Source organism: Triticum urartu, unplaced genomic scaffold (assembly GCF_003073215.2).
Source record: "Triticum urartu cultivar G1812 unplaced genomic scaffold, Tu2.1 TuUngrouped_contig_341, whole genome shotgun sequence".
NCBI classification, from domain to species: domain Eukaryota; kingdom Viridiplantae; phylum Streptophyta; class Magnoliopsida; order Poales; family Poaceae; genus Triticum; species Triticum urartu.
In genome coordinates this window covers 1,325-10,867 of record NW_024113944.1, presented here as the reverse complement: position 1 = coordinate 10,867, position 9,543 = coordinate 1,325, and the positions used below count along the sequence as shown (strand labels likewise).

Here is a 9,543-nt window from a genome sequence, read left to right as displayed (position 1 = left end):
ATATTATTTGGAAAGAAAAATAATTAAAACCAAAATGATCCACTTTTCAATATTTGAGAAAATTCAAATATGAAAACAATAAAATCCCCAACTCTCTCCGTGGGTCCTTGAGTTGCTTAGGATTTTTTTTTTGATCACAAAGCCAAAATGCAAATGAAATATGATATGCATATGATGACCTATGTATAACATTTTAAATTGGAAATTTGAGATGTTACAGACTCTGAGTCCAATTGTAACCTATCTTGTATAATAATATTTGACACAACTCTAACATATAAGAATCCTTTTTCCTTGTGTAAGTCAACTATATATACAAACCCTTTTTCCTTCTCCAGCCGCCCAACTTTTCTTCCATCGCTGCCTCGCCTCGACCGAGGTTGCTATTTAATTCGACCGACAAGGCCTCACAGGGGATGTTGAGGTGTCCTATCTCGATGCCACGGAGCTCCATGCTCACTCTGCCTTCATCTTCTTCTCTGCAAAATCAAGGTTGAAAAAAGGATCCATCCGCGCATGGTTTGGCTTTTTCCTAAATAAGGAGGAAGCTGTCGAGTGAGGATTGGCTGACTGGACTTGCACACAATTTTTCTTAGGCTACTTGTTAATACCCCCTCTTGTCAAAAAACTTCTTACATTTTGAGATTGAAGGAGTAACAAACAAGGAAATGTAAAGTCTATCACCACTTTGTCCTTCATCAGCATAAAGGTTTCTCAATCGATCTAGGAAAATGCAACTTTAGTTTAGTGAAGAAGTGCAAGCTGTATTTTTCTTTTCTGAATTGATTGAGACTTAAGAAAATCTCTGTCCATTGAAACCTAGCAAAACCCTGGTACAAAATGGATCATCACGCAACACATTACGTCCCAAATACACCCATTATCTTTATCTAAACAAATGGAAAACTGCATGATGCTGTTCCAAACTAACCACTGAACAGAAAAGAAAATGAAAGAACAAACTGGATCGAAGCTAAGCCGAACATCACCCTAGCAAAAACTGCCCTAGTCATTACAAACGTCCAAGCAGGCAGGCCATGACCCCCAACGCCGCACCGGCACCGCTCCACCAGCTCCCCACCGCTCCGCGTCCGGCCGCGGCTTCTGGTATCTTGGCCGCCACGCCGCCGTGCACACTTGGTATCGGGATGACCGTAGATGGCGGCGGCGTGGTGTCCGGCACTTCCGGTTCAGGCTCCGGCATGCCCGGGGACGGGACCTGCTGCATCGGCGCTGGGGCCGGGGTGGGAGGCAGCGACATGTGCCTAGCCCTCGGGTTCTGCGGTCCGGGTGCGGGCGCAACGATGCCAGGCGGGAGGATGAGGTCGCTCACCTGGAGCACCAGCACGCTGAACGCCTGCGAGGTGACCACCTTGACAAGCGTGGAGTTGCGTCGCGCGCCCCCGCCCGGCGCGCCAGAGGAGAACGTGATGCGGCTGGTGTCGCCTCCGGACACGCGGACGAACCCGACGCCGCGGCCCCGCGCGCCGGCTCCGGTCCCCTGGAGCATCGTCGTGACGATGGATCCGTCGCCCGTTCGGCCCTGGCGCAGCGCGTCGAGCCTCTCCTGGTCGAGGAAGTCGAGGACTGCGTGGAGCGCGAGCAGGTCGGCGAGCGCCGGCATAGGGAGGCGCGGCAGGCCTTGGAGCTCGTTGGAGAGCGCGGTGTTGTTGACGGCGAGGATGGTGACAATGGGGTGCTCGTTGATGGCGCGCGCGAGCCCGGTCTGGGTGAGCAGGGAGCTGAAGGCGCTGTACTCCGGGTAGGAGGAGAGGATCTTGATTACGTCGAATGGGGAGGCGGTCGTGGCGGGCATCATCCCCGGGAGGACGAGGCCGCTCACCTGGAGCACCATGACGTTGAACGCCTGGGCGGTGACGACCCTGAGGAGCGTGGCATTCAGTGGCTGCGGCCCGGTCCCGATGGGCCCGGCGTAGGAGAAGGTGATGCGGCCCTTCTCGCCGCCGGCGACGCGGAGGAGCTTCAGCTCGTCTCCCGGCAGCAGCGTGGTGACCTTGGAGCCCTTGCCCGTGCGCCCAAGCCGCAGCGCGTCGAGCTTCTCCGGGTCGAGGAAGTCGAGGACGACGTGGAGCGAGAGGAGGTCGCCGAGGAGCGGGTGCGGGAGGCGGCGGAGGGCGGCGGTGGGGAGGCCGGTGTTGTTGGCGGCGAGCACGGTGACCTTCTTCTGGGCGTTGATGGAGCGGGCCACTCCCGTGTCGACCAGCATGCAGGTGAAGTCGCTGAACTCGGGGAAGCCGGACAGGATCTTGACGATGTCGAAGGGCACGGGCGCGGCGGCGGCGGCCTCGGCGCTGGCCGGCGTCGCCGGGAGGAGCAGGAGGACGGCGGCGAGCGTGAGCAGGAAGGGGGGATTGGCCATGATCGGGTCTTGGGGTCGGCTTGCCTACTCTCGCATGCACCGAGGCTGAGAGGGTTAAGGATCAGTGATGGAGCTTGGTGCTGATTTATACGGCGCGTGCGTGGTGCGGGGGGTGTCGGAGATGGCGGCAAGGGAGCGGTCGGAGGCGTTTGAACGGTTGGAGCAGTGACTGGACTACTTCCAAGTTCCACAACGCTGGACACGGATCGCAACATTTTTCTTTCTCTCAAAAAAACACGGATCGCAACATGGACTACGATTTCTGCGATGTTGTAGCGATTAACGGCCCGGTCCGAGTTTACCCCGGGCCGAAATGTTGGCTTCGGCTCCCGTGCAGGCCGGAACCCCTGAGGGCCATCCACTGGGCTTGTTTTCGGTCAGCCCTTATACCTACCGTGCAGGACGTGGATCTCCACCGAGCCACCAGGTCGGCAGGTTCCGAAAATCCTATTTGCCGCTCGCTGCATCAAACTGCCGGCGCTTCGCACAGGCGAGCGACCGAGCAGCGACGCAACGGGCTGGCCCGTTTAACCGTTCCAACGCTCCCGGTTTTGGGAACCTTCTAGAGGTTCCCAGCTGGTTTTTTCTGGTTTTGAGAAACTTCTAGAAGGTTCCTTGAATTGGTTTTTCTTTATTCCGTTTTTTGTTTTGTTTTCTTTTTCTCTCATTTTCTTTTTTCTGCTTTTTCATTTGTTTCTATTTTCATAATGTTCACGGTTTAATGAAAATGTTCATAATTTTATAATTTTGTTCATGAATTTGAAATTTGTTCGTGTTCCAAAATTTTGTTCACGTTGTTCGAAATTTCAAATTTGTTTACAATTTTATAATTTTGTTCGCGAATTTCAAATTTATTCATGGGTCCAAAAGGGGGGATAAGGTGGTCAAAGGCACTATGCACCATGGCTCCCCCCTCCACCACCTCTCTGGCGACTCCTAGGGCGACTCCACCGGCGATCCATGGTGCTCCAACTTTGTGAATCCCTCCGGCCAAGATGGTGCCACCTCTCCTGGACCTTTCTCCGGGGGTGGAAATTGCCAACAAGGTTAGAGCCTGATTCTCCACTTCTGTTCATTGCCTCGGTCCCAACCACGCATTTCATCTGGTGGTCTCCTTTAGCCATTCTTCCTTCCTCCTAAATGTTGAACACGTTGGCTTAGCCCTAGAGGCTTGCATTGGGGGGTCTCCATCCCATCTCAATGTTTCTCTCATTCGTGGACAAGTTTTTAAATTCTCTGTTATATCAAAGGTGGTTGGATTTATGATCTACCGCTTAAGATCTTTTCGATGCCCCAGCTTTTCATGTCATTTTCACCTTTGGGGTTTTGGTGGACCATCATGGATTAGAGAATACAATCTATGGCTTTACGAGCTAGATCACGAATGGACTACGGTCTCTAGAACCCCTCCAGGTCATCTCACCGGTGCAAATTCTGTTCCCATCGGTGCACGGCGTCCACCCAACCCATCATCATGCTCAACTCCGGCTGCCGTCAACAATACCTCGTCAACCTCGGATCACGAGCCAATGGCGAGCGGGATTATCTCCTTTCAAAATTCTATCCGCAAAGACCCAACTTTGAGGCCTACCGAATCACCACAGCCCACCACCACCCTTCTTGTGACTGGAGCCCAGCCCACTTCCATCACCAACCACCGACCCATTCTAGCCCACCGCACCGAACTAGACCCACCTGGCCATCAACAGACTCCTCTTTTATCTTTCTGCGGTAAATGCTTATCCTCTGGGCACCTATGTATCGACTGCAAAAATCAGTTTAGATGCCGATCTTGTTATCGCTACGAGCATATTTCCCGTTTCTGTTTATTATCCAAAAACAAAACCCTTGTCTATCGGGTCAAATCCTACCAAACTCCCCCTCACCCCCCACACCCGTACCCGATAACCCAGACGACGACTCGTCTCCCCAAAACCCCACCCCTCCCCCTCTATTCGACCGCCAGGCCTGCCAAACCCCCTGCTCTCCATTACACCCCTGCTCTGCTCCGTCGTGTTTCTCCATTGTCGCCCCAACTTCCTTTGCCACCATGGCCACCTACCCATGCGACCCCCTCCTTCCCCCAGGCACTGCCATCATCGAAGCCCATGGAGACCGCCGTCGTCGATCCTTCCACTACCTTGGCGGAGAAGCTCTGGTCCAATCAGGGGAATGGGCCATCATCTCCCTCGCCCCCCCGCCGGACCCCAACCAGTTCGACACGGACGCCATGCTCATTCGTCACTATCTTGACCATGAGCGTGGCTTCCGCATTGCTGAAGTATCAAGGTGCGGCATGGGAGCCGCTCTCGTCCGCTTCCAGCACGCCTGCGACATCGACACTGCTATCGCCAACAGTCCCTACTTCGTAGGTGACTCGACACTACGTGTGATCCGCCATGACCGAGGTATAAACTATCGAGACTACACTTTCTCCCATGATGTTTGGATCATGATGGTCAATTTCCCTCTTGAGGCATGGACGCCAGATAAAGTCCGTGAATCTGTTAGTGGGTTTGCTAAGTTTTTAGTATGGAATAGAGATTTATCCAATAGAGCTCGTATATTGGTCAAGATTAGAGTGCCTGATCTTTTGGAAATACCTGTCAGTCATGTCATATGTGAAAGCCTAGATGATTATGGCCATGGGCAGTCTTGGACTAGTGATGTGTATATTCTGTCAACTGAACTCCTTGGGGCTATGGGTGGCGATGAAGATCCGATCCCCCTGACGGTGTCTTGCACCCCATGCCTCATGCTCCATTTGGTGGTATATGGCACGATGCTGATTTTGTACACAATGAAAACCCTCATGCTGCGCCTGCTGCCCACCATGCCCTTGAAGATGCACAAGAGGACATACCCATGGTGAACACCCCACCCCAAGACCCTGAGATTGCTCATCAGGATCAGTCGTTTCAACCTGCAATTGAAGCTGCTGATGCATTTGTCGCTCTGCATGACATGATGTCAAAAATTATCTCCACTGCACCTGATGTTCTTGAGATGCTAGAAGGTGTTGCTGTGGTCAGTACCCGTGTCCAGTTGATCAATGTTGATGATGTCCATGGTCCTGTGAAGAAATGCCTGCTGACTGTTGTTACTGAAACCCCACCTGAACCATTGATCTCCACTGTTATGATTTCTGAAGAGCTGGATCTATCTGAAACTTCTGTTGTTGCCCTATTGCATGGGCATGAACCTGACATGTCACCTGCCATGCTAGATTTCATGGCCAGTAACCCAAACTCTCCATCTGCTGAGCCATCCCAGGGGCTGCCCAAGGAACCAACTGCTCCTCCTGCCATCCCCTCCGTGCATGTGGTCAACAAAAGGAAGAAGTCCAATGCTCCATTTGATGTAAATGATCTGCGCCGCCGCCGCCTTGCTGGTCTGAGTGTGGGCTTCAAGAACGAAGCTGCTGCAAACAAAGCCAAAAACATCAGCAACTACCAGAAGAATCTGAACACTGAATTTGAGCATGAAGTCAGAGACCCAACTGCTCCTCCACCACCCGAACTTCCACTTGGAACAATCCAAGCTCTTGCAACTAAGCAGTGCATGATTCCTCCTGAGGAGGTTTCCGAAGAGAAGCTGATGGCCAAGACGGACCATGAATGAAGAACTTAGTTGCTTTAATTGGTCTTGTTATATCAAGATCAATATTATATGGACTCAGAAAGTCTGTTTACTTTATCTGCATTTGGACTATATTATCTGTTTTTATTAAGAACCTGGGTTGTAAGGAGTCAGACTCCATATTATATGTTTGTGAGTGGAACATCATGCACTATTTATATTATGTTTTAAGAGGTCTGAATGGTCAATGGAGTATGTATCTGATGCTTCTTAGCATTATGATTCATCAGTTCACATGGCTGTCATATTTCATCACATCCTATGATTGTTGCCATGTTTCTTTGGATTTGATTAAATCTATCCAAGATAATCACTGTCCTACTAATTTGATCAATGAGTAGAAACTGGAACATACTAAATTGGAATGTCAGAGGGATAAATTCCCAGATTAGATGGGATGATGTTAGAGCAAAAATTGAAGAAAGCAACTGTGGCATTATTTGCTTGCAAGAAACTAAGAGAGATTATTTTGACCAAGCTTACCTCAGAAATTTTTCACCTAGAAGATACAACCAATTTGCATATACTGCCTCTGTTGGCCTATCAGGAGGGATTATTACTATATGGAATGGCAGTCTCTTTACAGGATCTGTTGTCAGCCAAAATACATACCAAATCACTATGAGATTATCATGCAATCTATCTGGGAACATTTTCTACATCAGCAATATTTATGGACCCTGCCACAATGATGACAAAACTGAATTTTTTGATTGGCTGAGCAATATTGATGCCTCTCAGATGGATCATTGGATTTTAATGGGTGATTTCAATCTAATAAGGAGCCCACTTGACAGAAACAGACTAGGAGGAGACACCAATAATATGCTTATATTTAACAACCTACTCCAACAACAGGATCTTGTGGAAATACCTATCAAGGGTAGGAATTTCACATGGTCTAACATGCAGGACTCTCCACTACTGGAAAAGCTTGACTGGATTTTTACTTCTGCCAACTGGACCCTGACATTCCCAAATACTTTAGCACACCCACTTGCTAGATTCACATCAGATCGTATTCCTATTCACATTCAGATAGGCAGTGATATTCCAAAATCCTCTATATTCAGATTTGAAAATTATTGGCTTGAATTTGATGAGTTCTATGAGACTGTTATTCAATGTTGGAACATAAATCAACAATTGACAAACTCTGCCAAGGATACTGCTGCCAGGTTCAAATGTCTCAGAATGGGTTTAAAGGAATGGAGCAAAAATCTATCAAAACTTAGCACTAATATTTTTGCTTGTAACTATGTTCTATCTATGATTGATGGCATTGAGGATCAAAGTAATCTGAGCACTATTGAAGCAAACTTCAGAACTATTATCGAGAATCACATAGCCAAGTTATTGGAAGTCAAAAGATTATATTGGAAATCCAGGTTTAAGATGAGGAGTATTCAGCTTGATGATGAAAATACTGAATTTTTTCATGCCATGGCTACCCAAAGCTACAGGAAGAATTTCATAACTTCTCTACAAGATGAAGATGGGACTCCTTTTCAAAATCATGATCACAAGGCTGCCATTATTTGGAAATCATACAAAGATAGATTGGGAAAAGCTATCAACCCCCCTATGTTATTCAACCTTGAGGAACTTATTCAGCCTAAAGATCTATCTGAACTTGAGGCCCCCTTTTCCATGGATGAAATTGACCAAGTTATTAAAGACATCCACTCTGACAGAGCACCAGGACCTGATGGGTTTAATGGCTTATTTCTGAAGAAATGTTGGGATATCATCAAACAAGATATTTACACTATGATCTGGGATTTTTTTGAAGGGAACATTGATATTCAGAGCATTAATACTGCTTTTATTACTCTCATCCCAAAGATTACAAACCCTATTGACATGAATGATTTCAGACCCATTTCCTTGGTCAGCCTTCCTCTCAAAATCATCACAAAACTAATGGCCAATAGAGCTCAGAAAATCATTACCTCTGTCATTCATCAGAATCAATATGGTTTCATAAAAGGGAGAAATATCCAGGACGGCTTGGGATTTTCATTTGAATACATTCATCTATGCCATCAGTCTAGAAAACCTATCATCATACTCAAACTTGATTTTGAGAAAGCTTTTGACAAGATTGAATACAATGCAATTATTGCCATGTTGAAAGCTAAGGGATTTGGTCCAAGATGGATAAATTGGGTAACCAATATACTCAATACTGCATCAACATCTGTCCTGTTAAATGGTGTTGCTGGGAAAAAATTATATGTAAAAGAGGAGTCAGACAAGGAGATCCTCACTCTCCACTTCTATATATCATTGCTGCTGATCTTCTTCAGTCTATTATTAATGCTGCTTGGGCAAATGGTGAAATCACTCTCCCCACAAATCAGGCATATGGCCTTGACTACCCTATTATTCAATATGCCGATGATACTTTATTGATCATGCCTGCTGATGAAGAGCAACTCAGCCATCTCAAATACCTGCTTAATCTATTCAGTATGTCCACTGGGCTATTTGTTAATTACAGCAAATCATCCATGATTCCAATAAATATGGATCAACAATCAATCAACAATCTTGCAAACTCATTTGGTTGTAAAGTTGAAAGCCTTCCATTCACCTATCTTGGGCTACCTATGGGCACCACCAAACCCTCTGTTCATGACCTCATCCCGGTTATATCTAGAATTGATAAGAGATTATCAGGGGTTGCCAGGTTCATGAACCATTCTGGGAGACTCACTTATGTCAACTCTGTTGTTGCTTCAATGCCTATATTTGCCATGTGTTCTCTTAAAGTCCATGTCACCATTCTGGACCATGTGGATAAATCAAGCAGAATTTTCCTCTGGTATGGAAATGAAATCAATAAAGGTGGTAAATGCCTGGCCAGCTGGGAGATGATATGTAAACCCAAACAGCAAGGAGGACTAGGGGTTTTGAATCTTAGAGAACAAAATAAAGCTCTTCTCATAAAGCACTTGTTCAAGTTCTATAACAAAGTGGATGTCCCATGGGTAAAATTAATCTGGGAAGCTCACTACCACAACAATGAGGTCCCTCATTACAACAGGAGCGAAGGATCCTTTTGGTGAAAAGATTGCATGAAAATGTATGACTTTTTCAAGGAAATGACTACTTGTGACATCAAATCTGGTTGCACTAATATGCTATGGGATGACATATGGAATGGAGATATTAGGAAAACTAAATACCCCGAGCTTCACTCTTTTACCCAAAAGGAAAGCATATCAATCAAAGAAGCCAAGAACTGGATAACCTTTATAGTCTGTTCCAACTTCCACTCTCCATTCAAGCCCATCAACAATTCCACTTACTATCAGGAGAACTAAACAATATCAAAAACTCGGATGATAAGGAGACATGGACCTTCAACTGGGGTAACAATAAGAACATTACAAAGAAGATCTATGGATACCTTATGAATGGTGAAGATGCAGCTGACACATTTAAATGGATATGGAAATCATGTTGTCTTCCAAGACATCAATTTTTCTGTTGGCTCATGCTAAATGACAAAAAAAATA

The 9,543-nt window shown here is 46.9% G+C and overlaps 1 pseudogene; it reads right to left on the bottom strand.

The window, feature by feature from the left end:
• Positions 1 to 1,012: 1,012 nt before the first annotated feature.
• On the bottom strand, positions 1,013 to 2,027 carry LOC125527271 (annotated as a pseudogene).
• Between the last annotated feature and the right edge of the window lie 7,516 nt (positions 2,028 to 9,543).